At 42.4% G+C, this 22,989-nt stretch overlaps 1 protein-coding gene across 2 annotated transcripts in view; it reads left to right on the top strand.

The window, feature by feature from the left end:
• Znf292 (zinc finger protein 292) overlaps nucleotides 1-22,989 on the top strand; it is a 93,060-nt gene that overhangs the window by 13,211 nt on the left and 56,860 nt on the right. The gene's annotated exons all lie outside the window — the stretch shown is intronic.

A 22,989-nucleotide genomic window follows, 5' to 3' on the forward strand; every position in this document is an offset into this window, starting at 1 on the left:
AACCCTAGGAGTTGATGTTAGCTAGGCACGTGATTTACCCCTGAGCTACAACCCCCAGCCTACTAGGCTCTGTTTTAAAGGTTACATTGGAGTTTTTAAACTGTGTCATTCACACACACACTCTCATCCTTCTAATAATGACTTGGTTTGTGATAGTGCCATTTAGTCTTTTATTTATTTATTTATTTATTTTCTTTTTTTTTTTATTTTTTTTATTTTTTTGAGACAGGGTTTCTCTGTATAGCCCTGGCTGTCCTAGAACTCACTTTGTAGACCAGGCTGGCCTCAAACTCAGAAATCCGCCTGCCTCTGCCTCCCAAGTGCTGGGATTAAAGGCGTGTGCCATTTATTCTTAAAAGCTTGGACTCTGAATTCCTGAAGTAGCTGGAGGAGTCCTGTCCTTGGATATTTGTTCTCTTCCCAGAAAAGGACTACAGTGAATGGGAGGAGTTTTTACAGTTAGATAACTAAGTCACAGCAGCATAGCCAGCTAGAAACTGGTTTGGGTAAAAGCATTTGAATTTAAATGTAGTTTATACTGAGCATCAGAGTTAACAGACTTCCTTCCTACTTTTTTAGCCCAGTTGCAAGCAGTTCCTTAACAGCTGTTTACAGCTGTCTGCCACTGGGTCTCAGCCACTTGACTGTGCTAAGTGTGAAGCAGCTCTGCAGCCTGGAGACCTAGCAGGGGTCCAATGAAAATTACATAGTAAATTAAAAAAAAAAAAAAAAAAAGATCTGGGGCCTGGAGTGGTGGCACTCACCTCCACTGAGGAGGCTGAGCAGTGGCACGATTGCTGTAACTTTGAGGCCAGCCTGGGCTACATAGTAAGATATCCCCTCTCCCCATCTGACATAATTGAAATTCTGAACTTTTCTTTTTCCTTTCTTCTTTTGAAATAGTCTCACTCTGTAGCTCTTGTCTGGCTAGAACTTGCTGTGTAGACCAGGTTGACCTCAGCCTCACAGATATCTCCTGCCTATGCCTCTCACCACTGGTTTAAATTCTGAACTTGGCTGTTCTGGAACTCAGTCTTTAGATTAACTCTGACACACACCTCCGACCCCTGCCTCCAAGTACTGGGATTAAAGGAGAAGGAAGCATTTAAGCCAGGCATTGTGGTTTGTGCCTGTGATCCCAGCACTCCAGAGTAGAGGGATGAAGGAGATCTAGCCAGGTTTACAAGCAGATGGGGCAGGAGAGGAAGAGCCATTGAATGCTTGCTGCTCTTCCAGAGACTCAGTTCACTTCCTGGCATCCAGTGTCTCCTCTTGCCTTCATGGCCATCTACACATATGACATACATACGTTCACACACATAAAAATGAAAGTAAACCATTTTTTTTAAAGAGAAAAATACATCATTTATAGCCAAGAATCTAGGTTTAGATATTATAGGAGTTGTAAGATGCAAGAGACTATAGTACAATATCTATTAATACAACAAAATTTAAATACCACTTCATTATGACTGTCACATGTCAGGATGCTGTGTATCACTAAACAACAAAATAGCTTCCCTTTTTGCATACTGAGAGTTGCAAAGGGAGGGCCTCCTGTCATCTAGGCAAGCCTTTACCACTGTGCTGCATCCCCAGCCCTGTCCTGTTTTATCTGTGTTTATTTCACTCAAAAATATATTGTCTAGATAGTAGTTTCATAGCAAATCACGTAACTCTCTGGCTTTGTGTTTTACCTGGGCAGGTATAATGAATAGTCTCGTAACTCAGTGTAAACTACAGTGTGAAACACTGTCTAAAAAATAAAAATAAAATCCCAACTACAATAAAAACTGCCTAATAAGTGTGTTCTGGGGTTGTGTCACATGCAACTCAGTGGTAGAGTTCTTGACTCCAAGGACAAAAGCTTTAATTTGTAATTTTTAGAAATATAAGAGCAAAGTGTTTGAAACTGTGTAAGCATGTTCCTTAAGAAACTAGTCTGATTATTAGAGGCTATCTCAATATGAAGAACACATTAAATCAGAATATAAGATAACGTGCTTCTTAATTAGTGATAATTTAGGTATTGAGGGAATAATAGGCCATCATTTAAAAACATAATTAATGTTCATGGAAAACACTTTAACTGTTCATAATTAGTGTGTTTTTGCATACTGAAGACATTAAATACTGTAAGGGTCCATGATTCACTGAAGAATGACACCCTGGATTTCAATAGCCTGTGAACGCAGAGTAAGTCCAGCATGCTGAGGTCTCCCATCACCAAGATAGATACCCAAGTGAGCTGGCAGGCTGATTTAAAGTGAGCTGGCAGGCTGATTTAAAGTGAGCTGGCAGGCTGATTTAAAGCACAGGAGGGAATCCAGGTTAGGTGATCTCCGTCTTGCTCTTCTCTGTGGACAGTCCATTCCTGGGGCAAGGGGACTGGAAACCTTTGCTGAGGAAGACTGGAAACTGTTGCTGACCCTTTGACCTTGCCACAGGCTGCTTCTGAGGCCTGGACCTGCCCAGTCCTTAGAAACAGAGATTTACACCTAGCCTCCTGAACTGCCAACTTGAAGCCTGTCATGGAGTCAGCCTCGCCTTTTTAGTACCACTTTTTAAAGATTTGTTTATTTATTATATGTAAGTTCACTGTAGCTATCTTCAGACACTCCAGAAGAGGGCGCCAGATCTCATTACGGATGGTTGTGAGCCACCATGTGGTTGCTGGGATTTGAACTCTGGACCTTCGGAAGAGCAGTCGGGTGCTCTTACCCACTGAGCCATCTCACCAGCCCTAGTACCACTTTTTAAATGTGCTTATGTCAGTTTTAGCAAACTTCTTTCTGCTGCCTTACACATTTTGGTCCGAAATTAAAAGAAGGGATGAGAAAATGTGTTCTGTAGTTATCCCTCATACCCTTGTTTCTTGGTTTATTTATTGACTTTTCAGTGCTGGAGAGTCAAACGTGGGCCTTACTCTTGCTAGGCAAGTACTCCAGCAGAGTTACCCCTCAGCCCTTAGGAACGTTTCCTTACAATACCAAGAAGAGGATTTTTGTTTTGAGGCAAGGTCTCTGCAGCCTGGAGTTTGCTGTGCAGAGGAGGGGCTTGGCGTCCTGGTCCTCCCAGGTGCTCCGGAAGGGAGGACTTTCGGTTGTACCTCAGAAGAAAAATGTTGCTTTTCCCTCTAACTCTGTATTTAAAAAATTAATGCTCTTTAAAGAGTGAGCAATACAGTGAGTGGAGGATGGGTAAAAAGAAGAATTTTTTGGAAAACAAATGTTTTTGAGACTACAGCTTTACACTGGCATAGAATTTACTATGTTGACCAGGTTTTCCTCAATCTATGGCATTCTCAGCATATCGAATACTTCAATTACAGTATGGGCTACTGTACCTGTTTCTTTGGTTTTTTGTTTTGGGTTTTTTTTTTTTTTAAGTATTTTTTAAAAAATTATGTGTGAGAGTTTTGTCTGTATGTATGAAAATATATCAAGTGTGTGCCTGGTATCTACAGAAGACAGAAAGAAGAGGGAGTTAGATTCTCTGGAACTGGAGATAGAGGTGTTTTTGAGCCACCAGGTGAGTGCTAGGAACCAAACCTAGGTCCTCTGCAAAGGCCAACTTAAAATTTTATAAATTTGTAAATTCATGTGACTAACTAAAACCACAGTAAGAGTTTATACCCAGACAGATCATTATAAGCAATACAATTGAATCTGTGACTAAGACTTTCCACAGTGAAAAGCCTAGCACGAGATGGAGTCACTTACTAATTCTGTCCAATTTCTTCCTTTAAAGAAAGGGCCTCACTGTGTAATTCTGGTTCGTGTGGAATTCACTTAGAGACCAGAGTAGCTTTGAACTACCTCATTTATAGGATTAAAGGTATGCACACCATGGCTCTCAGTTAAATTTTTAAAGATTTCATATAAGACTTCTCAAACTGCTCCATGAAGTAGAAAGGAAAGTAGCACTACTAAGTTCATCCAAAACCAGATAAGGGTGACATAGCAAAACTGCAGGCCAATATCTCTTGCAAACATAAATGCTAAGATTCTTGCAAATCAAATATGAAAACATGATTTTTTGCTTTGGTTTGGTTTTTTTGTCTTTGTTTTTTTTCGAGACAGGGTTTCTCTGTGTAGCCCTGGCTGTCCTGGAATTCACTCTGTAGATCAGGCTGGCCTTGAATGCAGAAATCCACCTGCCTCTGCCTCACAAGTGCTGAGATTAACAGCACGTGCGCCACCACTGCCCAGCTAGAACATGTTACTATCATACAGGGGCTGCAGAGATGGCTCAGTCAGTGGTGGTTTGAATTTGAACCACTCATAGGCTCATATATTTGAGTACTTGAACAGTTGGTGGAGATGGTTTGGGAAGGATTAGGGGAGGACTGGTTTGTTGGAGGAGGTGTATCACTTGAAGTGGGCTTTGAGGTTTCAAAGGTCCACACGCGTCTTTCTGCCTTCAACTTGCATGTGGGGATGTTAACTCTTAGCTGCTGCTCCACCCTCACGTCTGCTTGCCTGAGTGCTGCCATGCTTCATGCTGTGATGGTTGTGGGCTCATCCTGAAACTGTTAGCAAGCCCCCAGTTAAATGTTTTATTTTCTACGTTGCCTTGGTCATGGTGTCTCTTCACTGCAATAGAAAAGTCACTAAGACACACGAGAATCTGAATTTTGATGTCAAGTCCCCATATTAAAAGATGGTACACTGTGCGTATCTGTTATTCTAGCAATGTAGAGGGTAGGGAGCAGGACAGAGACAAGTAGATTTTGGTATTGATGGCCAAAGGTGAACCTAAGTTAATGAGAAATCCTGTCTGAAAAATATAAAGCTATAGAGGAAACCTCGCAAAGCTGATCTCTGCCTTCAGAGCTAAAAGCACATGTACATATTCCTGTATACATCTGCAGTCTCTTAGTCTCCCCTCCCCTACCTCCTTCCTCTTTCTCCCTGACAAGGCCTACATTTAAATAGCAGGGGAAGATGCCAGCGTGACCTCTATGCATTCTACATTGTATTCCTCTCCAGTCATCTCCACCTGGCTTTCTTAGATTTTGTTTGCGTTAAACCTATCAAGAAGCCTAACAACAGGGCTGTACCATAAACTGGTAGACTGGCTTTCACAGCTCTGGTAGTTTGTATGCATATGCTGTTCAGACGATTCTCCTCTTCCATATGAGCAAAGCAACTAATTTGTCTGACAGTTACACAAGCTACCATCCTGTACTGGGGCTTGGGAGGTAGTAGTTAGTCCTGCCTCGAACTCATAGAGATCCACTTATCTCTCCCTGAGTGCTGAGATTAAAGTTGTGTGTCACCACTGCCTGGTTGCCGGTGGCTTCTTGACTTCAGAAGTAGCAATGCAAAGGAGCTGTAAAGTGTGGTGTATGACTATTGTTATGACAGACTGTCCTGGGTATGTCTGTCTGTGGTGATGTTTTCAGGGAAGAGGAATGGCTTCTGGGTTAGTGCACTAAGTAGGTGGCAAAGTGGTGGCAGCAGTCTACTGATTAGAAGCCCCTAGGACAAATTTCCCAACTTGTGTGTCTCTGTACAAGGGAGTTGAACCCATTCAAGGAGTCATATATCAAATAGCCTGATAGCCTGCCTATCAGATATTTATAAGATTCATAACAGCAAAATTACAGAGTAGCAACAAAAATAATTGTAGGGTTTGTGGTTAGCACAACATGAGGGGCTGTATTAAAGGATCACAACATTAGGGATGCTCAGAACAACCACCTAGGGAGAAGAGGCAACTTGTTCTTCCTCACTTTAATCCTGCTTCCCTAAAGTTTGCTGCCGCATGCTTTCTACATCAGACTCCAGGTTCTTTGTCTTTGGGCTCAGACTTTTTTTTGTTGTTGTTTTTTTTTTTTGTTTTTTCGAGACAGGGTTTCTCTGTGTAGCCCTGGCTGTCCTGGAACTCACTCTGTAGACCAGGCTGGCCTCGAACTCAGAGATCCGCCTGCCTCTGCCTCCCAAGTGCTGGGATTAAAGGCGTGCGCCACCACTGCCCAGCTCTGGGCTCAGACTTTCACCAGTAGCTGTCGGAGGTAATGTCATGGGGATAATCAATAGATATCTGCTTGGGCTTAAGGCCTGCTCAGTAGGATATAATACAGTTGAAACTGAAAACATAGCCAAGGACCCACATCAGCCCTAGAGGGGAATTTATTACTATATCATTTACCTGAGTTGTAAAAGTACTCAACTACATTCTAAGTACGCATTTTAGTACCCATAGGTAAGTGTAAATCTCACTTATCAAAGAAACTTTTTGTAACCGAGATTATTACAGAGAAACTCTCGTAAGAAGAGTACTAGCCTCTGGTTTACTCTAACATAAAGTCTCCTAGATTCAAACAAACAAAGCCCAGGGTCATTCTGACAACTGTATAAGCATTGAGTGCATTCATAGGTGGCTTTGTAAGTAATTCAGGGGAAGGATAAGAGAACAGAGGTAACACTAGTTTGCAGCTGCTAACATGAAAATGAGATGATTAAACATTTAAATTTTACTTTTTTTTTGAGATAGGCATTGAACTCATTTCACAATCTTCCTAGTTCCATCTCCTAAGTGCTGGTAATATAGAAGTTTACCTAGTGCAAACATTTTTAAATACTCAAATCCTTTTTAAAGTAGTTCATCTTTTTAACATTTTGTACCAAATTTAAATTTACTACATGAACAGTCATACTAACCTTCATTATTTTGGAAAGTTTGCTTCATTCGAAAGCAAATGAAATATGTAATTTATAAATGAACTTAATAAAGAACTTTTAAAAATATGTGCTGGGGATATAACTGAGTTATGGAGTATTTACCTAGCTCTGTAAAGTCTTGGGTTTGATTCCCAGCATAACAAAACAACAAAGCCCAGTTGTGGCAGTTGAATGAGAGTGATTCCCTCGGGCTCCTGTCTCTGAGTCCTTAGTCCTTGGTGGAACTGTTGAGGCAGGATTAGGAGGTGGAACTTGGTGGAGGAGGTGTCACTAGGGGCCGGCTCCGAGCTTTCAAACAACTCAGGATGTTTTGACGTAGCTCTCTCTTGTTTGGGTTCTTGCTGCCAGGCCTGTTCTCTGCCATCATGGACCCTAACCGTTTAGAACCATAAGCCTAGGAAGTTAATGCTCCCTTCTGTAAGTGTCCTTGGTCAATGGTATTTTATCAGAACAGTAGGAAAGTACTCTAGTGTCAGATGGATATATGGGAATCAACTGTGAAATCATGCCCCTTGACAGGTGCTTTTCTCACCAAGCTGTACCCCCTGTTCACGTTTTAAAATATCTCATTTTATTGCGGTTCTCTTCACCTTCAGAGATCTTTGGCCAATACAATCCACAAGGGCAGGGAAAGCAGAGATGTCGAACAGGGAGTTTGGAAGCCCTGTGAGTGCCTACAGTGAATAAACCACACCAGACCCCCAGTCAGTAGGCAGATCAGCTTAGGGTGTTTGAAGTCTTGGACTGAGGGCAGGGACATCCATGATGGGCAAAGGTCACTGGCTGGGGTCTTAGGGTACCTAGAATGCCTCATTAGCTTGGGGGAAGCATTTTAGGAATCTCAGATGCTAGCTGAACAGGTTTTGTCAGGGGAAATGAAACTAATAACTAATAATTAATTGGTCCTATAAACTAACTGAGGCTATGTGACCTTCCTCATGTAGAGGTGTATATGGGGGTAGAACATCCTCTCTCCTGTGTCTGCTTCAATCATACATTCCTACACGAGTCTGCCTGCGCCTTTCACACCTGTGTCCACTTTCACGTTTGCCCCAGCAAAACACTATCCAACCAACTTTCCAAAGAACCCTTACATCTCCACTGCAAATAAATTTTATGACTTATGTAAGGGCTTCAAATTGTTCATATACATGTATACAGAGACTTAAATGTTTTTGTCTTTGTGTGTGAGCAGAGGATAAAGAGGGATAGAGGGTGACCTATAACTCATTTCCCGCTGACACAGGGCATCTCCCTGCACCTGGATTTCATGTATTTTAAGCTAGCTAGTAAACCCTAGCGATCCTCTCTGGTCTCTGTACTTTGTCCAGCCTTAGGATCTGAACTCAGGGCCTCATGATTGCACACCAGGTGTTCTCAATCACAGCGCCATCTCCCTAGCACCCCTTTATACGTATGCCCTGCTGATGCTCCCCTTTGCCATCATTTTTTAATGATTTCTTTTTTGAGACAGGGTTTCTCTGTGTGTAGTCCTAGCTGTCCTAGAACTCATTCGGTAGATTAGGCTGGCTTCAGAGATTTGCCTGCCTTGGCCTCTTGGGTGCTGGTATCAAAGGCTTGTGTCACCACTGCTCAGTTAAAGTTTTTTTGTTTTGTTTTTGTTTTTTAAAATCATGTGGGGTGTGTGTGTGTGTGTGTAATGGTGCTTGCAGAGAGGTCGGCTATCAGAATACTTTGAGCTAGAGTTGTAGGCAGTTGTGAACCACCATGGTATGGGTGCTGGGAATTGAACTCGATCCTCTGAAAGAGTAGTTCACACTCTCTTACCTGTTGAGCCTTATCTTTTCTAGCTCTTCCAAACGTTTATTTCATGCTGTATGTGTAAATTTCTCAGTTTCGAGCCGGGCGTGGTGGCGCACGCCTTTAATCCCAGCACTCAGGAGGCAGAGGCAGGCGGATTTCTGAGTTCGAGGCCAGCCTGGTCTACAGAGTGAGTTCCAGGACAGCCAGGGCTACACAGAGAAACCTTGTCTCGGAAAAACCAAAAAAAAAAAAAAAAAAAATTTTTTTCTCAGTTTCACATATGTGCTAACTAGTTTTATGTCTGTGTGACCCAAACTAAAGTCATCTGAGAGGAAGAAACTCACCTCCGTTGAGAAAATGCCTCCATAAAATTAGGCTGTAAGCAAGCCTGTGGGCCGTGGTTCTCAACCCACAGGTCACGACCCTCTGGGGGTTGAATTGCCTTTCATAGGCATTGCCTAAGACCGTTGGAAAACACAAACATTTACATTACAATTCATAGTTTTTAAAGATTTATTTATTTTATGTATGTGAGTACACTGTAGCTGTACAGATGGTTGTGAGCCTTCATGTGGTTGTTGGGAATTGAATTTTTTTAGGACCTCTGCTTGCTCTGGTCAACTCAGCTCGGTCAGTCCCTGCTAGCTCTGGCCCAAAGATTTATTTATTATTATACATAAGTACACATAAGTACACTGTAGCTGTCTTCTGACACACCAGAAGATGGTGTCAACTCTCATTATGAATGGTTGTGAGCCACCATGTGGTTTCTGGGATTTGAACTCAGGACCTTCGGAAGATCAGTCAGTGCTCTTACCTGCTGAACTATCTCGCCAGCCCTCCATTACATTTCATAATAGTAGAAAAATTACAGTTATGAAGTAGCAGTGAAAGTAATTTTATGCCCAGGGTCACCACAATATAAGGAAATGGATTAAAGAATCTCAGCTTTAGGAAGGTTGAAAACTACTGCTTTGGGGAATTTTTAAAATTAGTGATTGATGTAGGAGGGCCTGGCCCATTGTGTGTTCTATAAGAAAGCAGGCTGAGCAAGCCACAGGGAACAAGCCAGTAAGCAGTACCTCTCCATGGTCTCTGCATCAGCTCCTACATCGAGTTCCAGCCCCGACTTCCCTGGAAGATGGATAGATAAACTGTAATATAAAATGCATCTTTTTTTCCTCAAGTTGCTTTTGGTCATGGTGGTTTATTGCAGCAGTAGAAACCCTAAGACAGTGCAGATCATAAAGACAGGCGAAACTGAAATGAGATCAATAGGGAGGGACACAAAACAAGCAGAAGGTCTGATGGAGGAAGGAGGAAAACAGGAGAAGGAAATGTATTCTCATTCTAGAATGTAAAGTGCTTATTCTTCAGTGAGCTCAGATGAGTGGGGAAAGTTGGAGGATGGGAAACTGGATGCTCAGGATGACAGAGCTTAGAGTCCTTAGAGTGTGGGAAAAGAAACAGTAGTGAGCACCTTGGTGGCAATGACGAAGAAAACATGCTAAGTATGGAAGATCAATGTATCGTTTCTTACCCAAAGGTTGTTTGGAGTCTCCCCTCTTCTCCCCTCCTCTCCCCTCCCCTCTTCTCTTCTCTTCTTTCCTTTTCTTCTCTTGAGACAGGGTCTCTTTCCTGTCACTGACTGTCCTGGAACTCACAGTGTAGACCAGGCTGACCTCAAACTCAGAAATCTGCCTGCCTCTGCTTCCAGAGTGCTGGGACTAACAGCCTGTGCTACCACACCCAGCTGAAGTCCGTCCTTAAACAGTTAAAATTGCCTTCTACAGAACATTTTCGTTGAAAACAGTGAAGGAATGAGATTTAGTTATGTGTCATTCTCTCCTCTCCCATTTTGTTCTTTCTCAGTTTGGGGCTGGAATCAGGGCTTTGTGCATGTCTATCACCAAGCCACAGGCCAGGTCAGCTTGTATCTTTAAAAGAAAAAACAAAACTTACTTCTTTTTTAATTATGTGAATACATGCAAGCCTGTTTATGTATGCATATGAGTGCATTACCCTCAAATGCCAGAAGACAGCATCAGATTCACCTGGAGGTGGAAATACGTGAGGCTGTGAGTTACGTAACATGGATGCTGGGAACCAGACTTGGGTTCCTTCCTCTGTGAGGGCAGTGTGTGCTCTTACTGCTTAGCCACCTGTACCCAGTATTTATTCTTAAGACCATAGAGAGTGAGCAAAGTCAGGAGAGTTAGTAAATATAGATTATGAAATTAATGAAGGGGGGAAAGGCCGTATATAGCAAAGATTAAAAAATAAAAATTTCTTTTTTTCCTGTTGATATTAGGTCTGGGTAGTGTTTGAGCCAGGGTTTCATGTAGCTGAGGCTGGCTTTGAACTGTTTCAGCTTTCCAACTGCTGTGATTGCAGGTATAAGTCATCATAGCCAACAGAAAAAATAGTTCCTAAGGAGAAAAATTGTGTGATAAGTCTGACCAAAGTGGGGTTGAGATGGTGATCTAGACTCAGTGGTCCATGTCTGGAGCTGGAGAGATGGCTCTGTGGTTAAGAGCACCTGCTGCTCTTGCAGAGGCCCTGGGTTTAGTTCTGAGCACAGCCACACATACCTGCAGTTGAAGTCTGAGATACCTTCTTCTGACATCTGAGGCCATCAGTTACACACATGGTGCACATATATACATGCAGGCAAAACTGTCATACACATAAAATAACACGCCATTTGCCTTGTATGGCATAGTATGAGACACCACTACAAATACCTACAAATACTGAAACTACAGAACTTTTTATGGATGGAAAATTGCACAGTTGTCTTGTGACCTTTAATTTTTTTTTAACTAAGCTATTAAAAATTTTCTTACTGCTAGTGTAAGTGGGTAAACAGGTGGATAGTCATTCAAAGTATATATTCAAATATACCAAAATTATAAAATTTAATGCTTTAAAGTATTTTAAACTATTTGACTGTATTTCTGGTACAGATTAAACTTAGAACCTTTCGTGGGATAGGTAAGCAGATGTTCTTTAATGAGTACGCGGCTAGTTCTTCTTCTTTTTTTTAAGATTTATTTCTTTATTTTATGTACAGATGGTTGTGAGCAACCATATGGTTGATGGGAATTGAACTCAGGACCTTAGCTCACTTCGGGCCCTGCTCTCGCTCCAGCCCAGAGATTTATTTATTATTACATGTAAGCACACTGTAGCTATCTTCAGACACACCAGATCTCATTACGAATGGTGAGCCACTATGTGGTTGCTGGGATTTGAACTCAGGACCTTCAGAAGAGCAGCCAGTGCTCTTAACTGCTCGCTGAGCCATTGTCTAGCTAATTTAGTACAGAGGAAAAATGCAGATTTAAGGCAAAGCAAACCATATAAAAGGCAGCACCTGACCCTTTGTACGCAAGAGTCGGAGGCTGTTTGCTAGTAGACAGTTAGAATCCCAGCACTTGGGAGGCAGAGGCAGGCGGATTTCTGAGTTCGAGGCCAGCCTGGTCTACAAAGTGAGTTCCAGGACAGCCAGGGCTACACAGAGAAACCCTGTCTCGAAAAACCTAAATAAATAAATAAATAAGTCCAGATGACATAAAAAGAGAAAGCAAACATTTTATTTTTTTATATATAGGATGAGAACAGTCTTTAGACAAGGTCAGCATAAAGCTGGTGATGGCTCTAGATGTAGAGTGTGAGCTGTCATTCCAGCCACTGCAGGGCAAGATGTCAGCAAACAACAAATCAGATAAAACTGGTTAGCTTTTATAATATTGAAAAACAAACGTTTCAGTTGTCAGCAAAGGAGCTATGGGGGCTACACACAGCTCAGTTGGTACAGAGCTTGCCCGGTACGGGGGAAGTTGTGTTTGATCCTCAGCAGTCAGCATGCTGCTGTATACCTATGATCCTAGCACTGCCAGTTCCCTTAAAAGTTAAACACAAACTTACTGTGCCTGTCTGTGCAAATAGTGGTCAGCCATGTGGACATGGTAAGTCGTGTCTCATTGCATCACTGACCAACATCTTCTTGGCTATGAGTAGTGGATAGTTGAAATTTCTTTTTTGTCAACAGGTATTGGGTGGCTCAGGTATTGGGTTGAATTGCTGTTTAGGTAGCAAGTTAGGTTAGCATTTAGGCTGGGTAGATAGTTCACTTTTAAAGAAGGAGAGCCGTTGGCCAGAAGTGCAAGGTTATCCTTGGGTACACACCACGCCTTGCTAGAAAGATGACTTTAAACTTTGATGAAATGAGAAACCACTTTTTTTTTTTTTTTAAGATTTATTTATTATTATATCCAAGCACACTGTAGCTGTCTTCAGATGCACCAGAAGAGGGTGTCAGGTCTCATTACAGATGGTTGTGAGCCACCATGTGGTTGTTGGGATTTGAACTCAGAACCTTCGGAAGAGCTGTCGGTGCCCTTAACTGCTGAGCCATCTCTCCAGCCCTGAGAAACCACTTTTAAAAAAATATATATTTATTATATATACGAGTACACTGTTTCTGTCTTTTTTAAAGACAGGGTTTCTCTGTGTAGCCCTTGCAGTCCTGAAACTCACTCTGTAGACCAGGCTGTCCTCGAACTCAGAAATCCACCTGCCTCTGCCTCCCAAGTGCTGGGATCAAAGGCGTGCGCCAGCACTGCCCGGCTTGTTGTTTTTAGGTATATGAGTCTGTCTGGTGAAATGGCTCAGTGGCAAAGAGTGCTTGTTGTTTTTTCAAAGGACCTGAATTTGGACCCTAGCTCCCAAGTAGATCACAATTGCATATAATCCCAGTTCCAGGGGGGTCTGCCACCTACTTCTGGCCTCTGTGTGCACTTGCACACCTATAGCATACACAGGCACATAAAATGAAATAAAACAATGAATCTAAAAACTAACAGGAATGATAGTATAAGCACCACATCTGTACATTTCTCTCTAAAAAAGCTTAATCTTCAGCTTACAAATACTGGTTATTTTTATGCTATCAAAACTTTTGATAGCAGAGTTGGTAGGGTCAGAGCCTGATTTTTGACAACTCTTAACACTCGAGGGGCAACTGCCCATCCTAGAGCCCAGTTAGACAACCAATGGTGGCTAGAGAAAGAAGATTTATTTAGTGGGTCTGCACTGGAAAGAACAGCAAAGAGACCCAGTTATGCTCCCAAGTCCTTCTTTAGGACATACGGCTTGGATTTAAATAGAGAGAAAGGGAATGTATAAATAGGCATTCCTGGTTAAAGTGTCATCTTCTCCGCCATCACTGTCTGGAGACATCATTGTGTCTCCATCATGGTCTGACAAGTTCTCAGAGCTGTGTGGAGATCTGTCCAACAGACAAGCTCCTCTTTCTGTTGGTAGCAGAGTGCCAAGCATTTCCTTCTCACAGCATAAGAAATTCCAGTTTTGTGGGGTCTGTTATGTCAGTAGTCTGAGAGTTGATAGGAGGAGCACAAGTGTCTCTTTAGTTTATCTTCATACACGACAAGACAGTTACAGTTTGGATCTGTGGGTCCTCTGATTTTTATTCTGAATTCTCCCATCTATGACTTAGACTTGTATTTAAAATTACCCTGTATAGATAGAAGTATTATTTTTGTTAATTGTTGGAACACAGTCAAAAGAATGTTGTACTGTGAACAGTGCCTTGGGGAACTATGAGAGAGGTTCCAGGAAGAAAGGGCCAACTAGAAGCACTGGATCCCAGTCTGGGTAGTAGGGAAGTAGCTGACTGAGTTGGTCAGCCAGGCAGCTCTCCTGTATCTATACCATCATGGTGAGCTCTCCAACACTGCCCTGGATAGCTTACCCAAGGCTGCGGCCAACCGGGATTGAGTCAACTCTCTCTGTCTCATGACCTCGACTGGCTCTCCTGTACTCATGCCACCAGAGCCAGCTCCACTGTATGCCCTGGTGAGGTGCAAGGCCCATTATTCTGAGTGCTGCAGCTGGCGAAGGACAGGGTCAGGAATGCATAGCCCTTGAACATCTCCGTGGTCCCAGGCAGCTGCCCAGAACATTGACATAGACTCCTACCACTGCTTGGCCATGGATCCTGACATATCTCAACAGCAGCATGGGACTTCACCATGGCCTCAGTTGGTGGGGCTGGCTGCTCACAACAGGCTATTCTCCATCCTCAAGTCTCCAGTTTTATCTGCATAATACTCAAACTGTTCCGCTCCTCTTTCTCTCTCACCTGTCCCCCACATACATGTACATTGTAGTGGCTCCTGCTGCTGGTGTGTTTTGTGGCTGGTGGTTGTCTGGGTGTCCTCCTCTGCCAGAGCTGCTTGGAGTGGTGGCAAGCTGGCCCCTAGGTGTCTATAGCTCTGTGGGCCTCAGACTGGACTCTAGATGTCTTCCTCCTCCCACTCTGTGTTGCCTGGCTCTGGGCATGCCTCTGGGTGTCTGTAGCCTGCGTGGGCCATGTAGTAATAGGGTGGTTCCTCTTAGCTCATTTTCTAAGTCTTGTTGGAATTTCATTTTTACTAGTTTTTCTATGAATATTTCTTTGTTTTGTGGCATTTTTTGTTTAACAATATAAATATATTTGCACTTGTCGTTACTATTGATGCTATATAGTTTTTTTGCGTTTTTTTATTTTCCCTTGCAGCATCTCTGCTTCACTCTGAGTCACTTCTTACCCTCTTGCTTGAATTCCTCATGTTATATGCTTTTCTAAGTATTAAGTGGTCCTTAGGTGTTCTCACTTAAAAAGTACAACGCTAAAACGCTTATTCTGAGCTCCAAGCCAGGCTGTGGGTTTTTTGTTGTTGTTGTTTGTTAGGTTTCTTGTTTTAAATTTTGTTTTGTTTTTTGTGATCTGGTCCCAGCGAAGTCTCTCTGTGAGCCCCAGGAAAGCACCAACACTAAGAGGTTCTGCAGTGAGACTAGAAGTGGTTCTCTTTATTGTGGAATGTTGACTTAATACTGGGAAAATAAGAGGTGCTTTCTTTCAGTCCTGTCCAAACTCCTTTTAGACTGTGCTGGAGAGAGACACGAATACTGTCTGGCCTGAGTCTCTTCTTTGTACAGGATAAGGAACAAAAAAATATGGGAGACTTGGCTAATCAGAAAAGTTTCCAAATTCCTCTCACCGTTAACTCTTCTTTACCCTTATTTCCATGGGCACCCAGTGCAGCTCTTGAGTCCTTTGGTGATTTTACAGTAAGCACTTTGTTTTTTGAAATAGGATCTTTATAGCCCAAGCTGGTCTCAAACTCACTCAGTTCTCTTGCCTCTACTTTTGTGTCCCAAATGTTGGCTTGACAAGAATGTATCACCATAGTGATTTCATTTTTTGTTTTATCACATTGTTTCCCTCTGTCTGTCTGTCTTATTTATTAATTCATTGTGGAAGACACATGTGTGTGTCCCACATATACATAGATCAGAGGACAGCTTGCAGGAGCTGTCCTCTTCTTTCATCCTTGGGTTCCAATAATCAGCCCCTAATTTTTAGACCTAAAATTTCCTGAAAGTCACTTTTTTTTTTCTTGGAGTGTTAATATTACATATTCTGTCTTAGTCTATTGCTGTGAGACACAATGACTAAGGCATTTAATGTCAACATTTGGGGCTGGTTTATAGTTTCAGAGGCTTAGTAGTCCATTATGGTGGGGAGCATGGCAGCATACAGGCAGGCATTGTGCTGGAGAAGTAGCTGAGTCCTGGTCCATGGGCAGGCGTCAGGAAGAGAGCATTCATGGACTTTGAAGCCTCAGAGCCCACCTACAGTGACATATTTCCTCTGAGGCTGTACCTTCTAATCTTCTCAACTAGTGCCACTCTGATGACTGCATGGTTCACAGTAGAGCTTGCCCTGCTTCTGGACGCTGTAGGTAGACTACTACCTGATCTAGTCCTTCTAAGCCACCTGTGATTCCATTTAGGTTTCCTAGCAAACCCCACCAGGATTCTATTATGACTGCTGTTCAAACAAACAAACATACACTGTATCTTTTGTATTTTGGGTGTATCATTGTTTCTGAACACTTTTCTTTTAAACACTGCAGGAACCTAGGGCCTTGTACTCCCCCCCTCCAGTTGTGTCAGAGTGATTCTCTTCACTGTATTTCTGACTGGTGACATGTCAAGAAAAGAAAAGTCTATTGATGGGAGCTGGGTGTAATTGAAAAAAACTAATCCCGACCCTGCTCTTCTCTTAGCTACCCGCCCCCCACCCCCGTGAAAACGTTCTTACTGTCTAAATGGCTTTGGTTTGACTTTTTTTTTAATTAGATATTTTCTTCATTTACATTTCAAATGTTATTCCCAAAGACCCCTATACCCTCCCCCCACCCACTCCCGTTTCCTGGCCCTGGCATTCCCCTGTATTGGGGCATATGATCTTTGCAAGACCAAGGGCCTCTCCTCCCACTGATGGCCGACTAGGCCATCCTCTGCTACATATGCAGCTAGAGACACAGTTCTGTAGGGTACTGGTTAGTTCATATTGTTGATCCTCCTATAGGGTTAGCTCCTTGGTTACTTTCTCTAGCTCCTTCTTTAGGGGCCCTGTCTTCCATCCAATAGATGACTGTGAGCATCCACTTCTGTATTTGCCGGCCATTGGCATAGCCTCACAAGAGACGGCTATATCAGGGTCCTGTCAGCAAAATCTTGCTTGCATATGCAATAGTGTCTGGGTTTGGTGGTTGTATATGGGATGGATCCCCAGGTGGGGTAGTTTCTGGATGGTCCTTTCTACTGTCTCAGCTCCGAACTTTGTCTCTGTAACTCCTTCCATGGGTATTTTGTTCCCCATTCTAAGAAGGAAGGAATCTTAGTAAAAGTAAGCAAGCATAAACAACTGTAGGGTTAGATTTTTCAAAACCTACTTTAGTAAGGGTTCTTAAATGCTTCAACTTCACTTATAGCCTACTGATCAAAGGTAGGGGAGGAAGACGGCTAATAAGACATGTGTGACGTGGACCTGTTTACTAGTAGTTCTTTGGGGCGATTCCAGTCTTCATTGTCAGCAGTCCACTCCACCTGAATTACCAGCAGCTGCAGAATCCAGAAGAAACTTCGAGGCTCTGCCGATTTGGCCGAAGTCCATTGAAGCAGCAGGAAGCAGCATGAACACCTCTTGAAGTTCTTTGGTGCATATTTCTCTATGAAGTCAAAAATCAACCAATACCACTGTCCCCAGCAAAGATTAGTGTCAATGAAGCCCAACAAAGACCAGCAAGGCGAACCAGTGCCAAAGCGTTGTCCACTCTCTGAACATCATGTGTCCACTGTAGCATATGCTCCATCAAAACATCACATGCCCTTTCACCAGACAGCTTCCAGAAAAACGCAAAACATCTTCTTAACCTGTCTGATCCGCAGAAAATCCTCTTATAAGACAGCTTCCAGCAGAACATCACATGGCACATGGATTCTCCAAGGAAACCAGAAATTCCCTCTTCAACTGACAAAAAGTGCAATCGTAGCTACAAATTGTGGGAGAAGTCCTTGCTTTTTAGACTTGTGGGAAATACTTGACATTTTGTAAGTAAAGATTACATTGTAACTCCATCAATTTATAGTTGACCTAAGTTACCAGAAGATATATTTGTTTGTAGCAAAATTGCCAGAAAGATTCATTTAAATGTTGCAGAGGGAATTGGCAGCATGTTTTGGCTATTTACCTGTTGTTGTTTTGTTTTGTTTTTAAAAATGCTGTGTGTTTTGCACATGATGGCTCCTTATTTATTTATTTATTTATTTGTTAGATTTATTTATTATTATATATAAGTACACTGTAGCTGACTTCGGACACACCAGAAGAGGGTGTCAGATCTCATTATAGGTGGTTGTGAGCCACCATGTAGTTGCTGGGATTTGAACTCAGGACCTTGGGAAGAGCAGTCAGTGCTCTTACCTGCTGAGCCATCTCTCCAACCCCTATTTCCCTGTTGTATGTAACTTCATATCATAGTACCCTTTGATGACAACACTATAAAACAGAATTAAATGTTCTTTTCCAGTAGTGGGCAATGGAGAGTAAACCCAGGGTATTGAATACTCTAGGTAAGACAAAACTGTATACCTCCAGCCTACTTCCTGTTTTAAAATTTGAGAATGGGTGGTTTGATTATGCCCAACCCAAGGAGTGGCACTATTTGGAGGTCTAGCCTTGTTGGAGTAGGTGTGCCACTGTGGGCTTTGGGCTTTAAAACCCTCCTCCTAGCTGCATGGAAGCCAGTCTTCTCCTAGCAGCAGATAGAGATGTAGAACTCTTGAGCTCTTCCTGTACCATGTCCGCCGGTAAGGCTGCCATGCTCCCACTTTGATGATAACAGACTGAACCTCTGATCCTGTGAGCCAGCCCCAATTACATGTTGTCCTTTATAAGAGTTGCCTTGGCCATGGTGTCTGTTCACAGCAGTAAAACCCTGACTAAGACAGTCTTCTTAGTTGCCCTTTAACAGGTTAGCCTTGAACTCATGATCTTCCTGACTTAGCCTCCTAAGTAATAGGGACTGCAGGATTTTACTCCCAAGACCAGATCTAAATTAAATGATCTCTAAAATCACTTTTTACTAAATGAATCTAATCACTTTTGTATTCTTTCCTAAAAGCTGTGTAGTTAAGACAATAGATACAAATAATTCTCTAGTTAAATAAGGTATAATTTGTTAGATTATATTGTAGGTAGTTTCCATTTTACTGACATTATAGAAGAGTGCTTCAGTAGCAATACTGGGCTGTCAATACTTATTTGCTATGGATGTTAACTCTTAAAACTTCTTTATCTTTTCTGTGTGTGTGTGTGTGCATGCATGCGTGTGTGTGTGTGTGTGTGTGTGTGTGTGTGAGAGAGAGAGAGAGAGAGAGAGAGAATGAGAATGAGTGAATGAATGAATATGATTATTTGTGTAGCCTTGTCTGTCCTAGAACTCACTCCATAAATCAGGCTGGCCTTGAGCACTGGCCTTGAGCCTTGAGACAGGCTGCCTCTGTCTCCCAAGTGCTGGGCTAAAGCCAACATTCCAGGCTCTTTTTTTTTTTTTTTTTTTTTAATCTTCCCTCCCCCACTGAAATACCCAGGCATATCTTGTGTACACTCACTGTGTAGCTCAGGTTGACCTTTCATTTGAGGTGATCTTCCAGTCTCAGCCTCCTGGGTGCTAAGATCATAAGATGAGCCACCAAGCTGGCTTTTTATAAAATAAAATAAAATAAAATAAAATAAAATAAAATAAAAAGGCTTCATTATGTCATTCAAGCAAGTTTTGAGCTCAAGCCAACCTCCAGCTAAATCTTCCACTTTAGTTGAGACCACAGGTATCTACCACTTCTTTTTTTTTTTTTTTTTTTGATTTATTTATTTATTATATGTAAGTACACTGTAGCTGTCTTCAGACACTCCAGAAGAGGGCGCCAGATCTCGTTACGGATGGTTGTGAGCCACCATGTGGTTGCTGGGATTAGAACTCTGGACCTTCGGAAGAGCAGTCGGGTGCTCTTACCCACTGAGCCATCTCACCAGCCCCAGTCTACCACTTCACCTGTTTAATTCAGAGTTTTATTAATCTTCTTGACATCTACTGCTGTTGCCAAAAGCATCAAGTCTTTTCAACTAGCTTCTGTTCTGTTGTTGTCCAGCACCAAATCCAATTCTGATACTGCCTACCTGCAGGTAGGCTCCACGGGCTAAGGGTATGTCTTCAAAGTTACCTGTGGTTTAATTCCATGGTTCCAAAGTTAAGGACTCCTACAGTCTCCTCTTCGGGTATGGTTTTGTTTGTTTGTTTGTTTGTTGCTGTTGTTTGGTTTGGCTTTTGATTTTGTTTTTTCTCTGACTTTTGACTTTCTTTTAAAGATTCTTCTCTCATACAGTACATTCCTGCCATAGTTTCCCCTCCCTCCATTCTTCCCAGCATCTGTAATTATAAATCATGAATTATAATACTGTATTTATTGTTTTTTAAAAATGAAAGGAATATTATGAGTCTTCAAGGGTTTTTTATTTTATGCATAACAAGACTTTTGCAGTCAACGGACTTAATTGACACACACAGATAAGACACCCTTACTATGTATTAAGGCACTTTTTTTGCTCACAGTTTCTAACCCACAAAGTACATGAGTGCTATAGTATTTTTGTAATGCAGGTTCCCCATTGAGTTGTGCTACTGAAAGCTCTTATGTCTTACTAGCTTTAAGACCAACATGGCAGCATCTGAGTGTGTGTAGTATGACAAGAGAAGGGATCTGAAGGAAGATACCATGCAGAGAAGCTTGGTGGCAGCTGGCAAGGGTGTGGGAATGTAAAAATAGGCCCAGAAACAGCTTTTATGATGGATTTTGTAAATAGATTTGTTACAGGGTGACTTGTTATTGCTGTGATCTTACCATTTCAAATGGAAGTAATTTGAATAAATTTTGTATGGTAAGAGGTCAATGAAAAACATTTTTTATGCAAAAAAGGAAATAGATTGGTTTTTTTTTCCCCAAACAATACATCCTGACTGCAGTTTCCCCTTTCTCCTCCCTCTGCCCCTCCCGCACCCATCCCCACCCCCACGTCCCCTCTCCCCTAGATCAGGCCTTCAAGAGACAACAGTCAAATAGGACAGAACAAGGTACAGAAAGGCAAGGCAAAAGCCCTCATCAAGGCTGGACGAGGCAACCCCACAGGAGGAAAAGAGTCCCAGGATCAGGCAAAAGAATTGGAGACACACTGCTCTCACAAAAAAGGTCAAGCCAAGAGCCATAACATCACACACAAGACCAGGTCTAGACCCATGCAAGAACTTTGCTTGCTGCTTCAGGCTCTATGATCCCATACAGTTTAATTGATTTGTTGCTTAGTTGATTTGGTGGAATAATTTGTTAGAATGACTTATGGAATTAAGGAAAGTATTGACCATTCTAGACCATGATAAAGACAATGAGGCTTGAGGGCTTCCCTGTCTCCGTGGGGCTGGAATATGCCACCCCTTTGCATGCTTAGGTTTTGTTGAGTATTTTGTTATGTATGGTTCATAGTCATAATTAGATATTAAAATCCCCTATAAAATTAACATAAAGAAGCAGGTTACATGCCTTCAACATAAGAAACTGTACACTACCATTTGAAAACGTCAGGATTAAGAAAAGCAAAAGGGTTTGATCAAAGCAAGTCCAAAAACCAGCTGGGCAAATTTCAAACTCTGCCTCTCCATGTCTGATGTTCTCTTCAGATCTTGGACTCCTTCCTGCTTTGTTGACTGCAGCACAAAATTCTTTCTGTTTGGGTGGTCCCCCACCCTGAGAGCAGCTTTCCTTAGCAGGTATCTTGTGGTTCTAGCATCTTAAACATCTTGGGGTCTCCAGTGCAACTTCAAGATTACAGCTTCTTGTTCCAATGTCTGGGATCCATACATGATCTTCTGAGGCTTCTCAAAAAGGTCTTGGGTCACATCTCCAGCTCTGCCTTCTGTAGCACTCTAGGCTCTGGTTGACTCCATTTCATTGCTGCTGCTGTTCTTGGTGATCATCCATGGTACTGGCATCTCCAATTCGCTGGAGTCTTCTGCTGCAACTAGGCTTCACCTGTAGCCTCTCATAGGCTCTCTTTGTGGTGCCAAGTTTCAAATTCTTTGCATGACCCATTTGGCCCTGGGCCATCAACTACAACTGAGGCTGCACCTTCGTTAGTGGCCTTTCCTGGCCTCCCTCAGTGCCAAGCCTCAGCTGCTCACCGTGAATCCTTCATGACTTCAAAACCAGTGCCACTTGGGTGATTCTTACCAAGTCCAGCAGCAGCATGAGGTGCAGTCTTAGCTGTTTCTGGAACACAGCTTCTTTGTGCTCTTAGAAAATTCTTCCCAGAAGATTTCACCTCAGTGATGCTGATCTCTTCTTAATCACTGTCAATTTCTTAGCTCCAGCTAACCCATCAATTCTCCCAGTTGTCCCTTCTATTCTGGACTCTAAAGCCAGAGCCACATGGCTAAAGCTACTGAGTTCTGCTGCTTGCAGGAGCTGAAACATGGCTCCCTTGTTCTATTACATTATCAGGGGTTGGGGATTTAGCTCAGTGGTAGAGCGCAAGCGCAAGGCCTGGGTTCGGTCCTCAGCTCTGGAAAAAAAAAAAAAAAAAAAAGACAAAACAACATTATCACCAGCTTTCTCTTTTCCAGCTCCTTCACTGCCTAAGCTTGGCTGTCCTGAAACTTGCTCTGTAGATTGACCTTGAACTCAGAGATCTGCATGGCTCTATCTCCAGAATCCTGGAATTAAAGGCTTGTGCCACCGTATCTGGATTTAAACTTCTCTTCACCTAGAACTTGCGTTGTCCCAGGCTGATCTTTGTAAACAATAAATTTAGCAGGGTGGGATCTGCCTTGAAGTCACCACTCCCTTAATCTGAACTAGGATTCAGGTCCTTTCTACTTCTGGTGCCCCTTTAACACTTGAACCAAACATTTTGTATTTTTTCTTTTTAAGCTGGCTACACTTTATCAAAATGTTCTTTATGACAGTGAAGTGAAGGACAGAGTCTATGTTGGGCTTTTCTGAGACTTCTTGGTCTGTGCAGTTAATATATATCTCTTCACCTCAGCCTCAGGTAGACTCTTCAGACAAG

Source organism: Mus caroli, unplaced genomic scaffold, assembly GCF_978045245.1.
Source record: "Mus caroli unplaced genomic scaffold, Mus_caroli_1 scaffold_6, whole genome shotgun sequence".
Classification (NCBI taxonomy): Eukaryota; Metazoa; Chordata; class Mammalia; order Rodentia; family Muridae; genus Mus; species Mus caroli.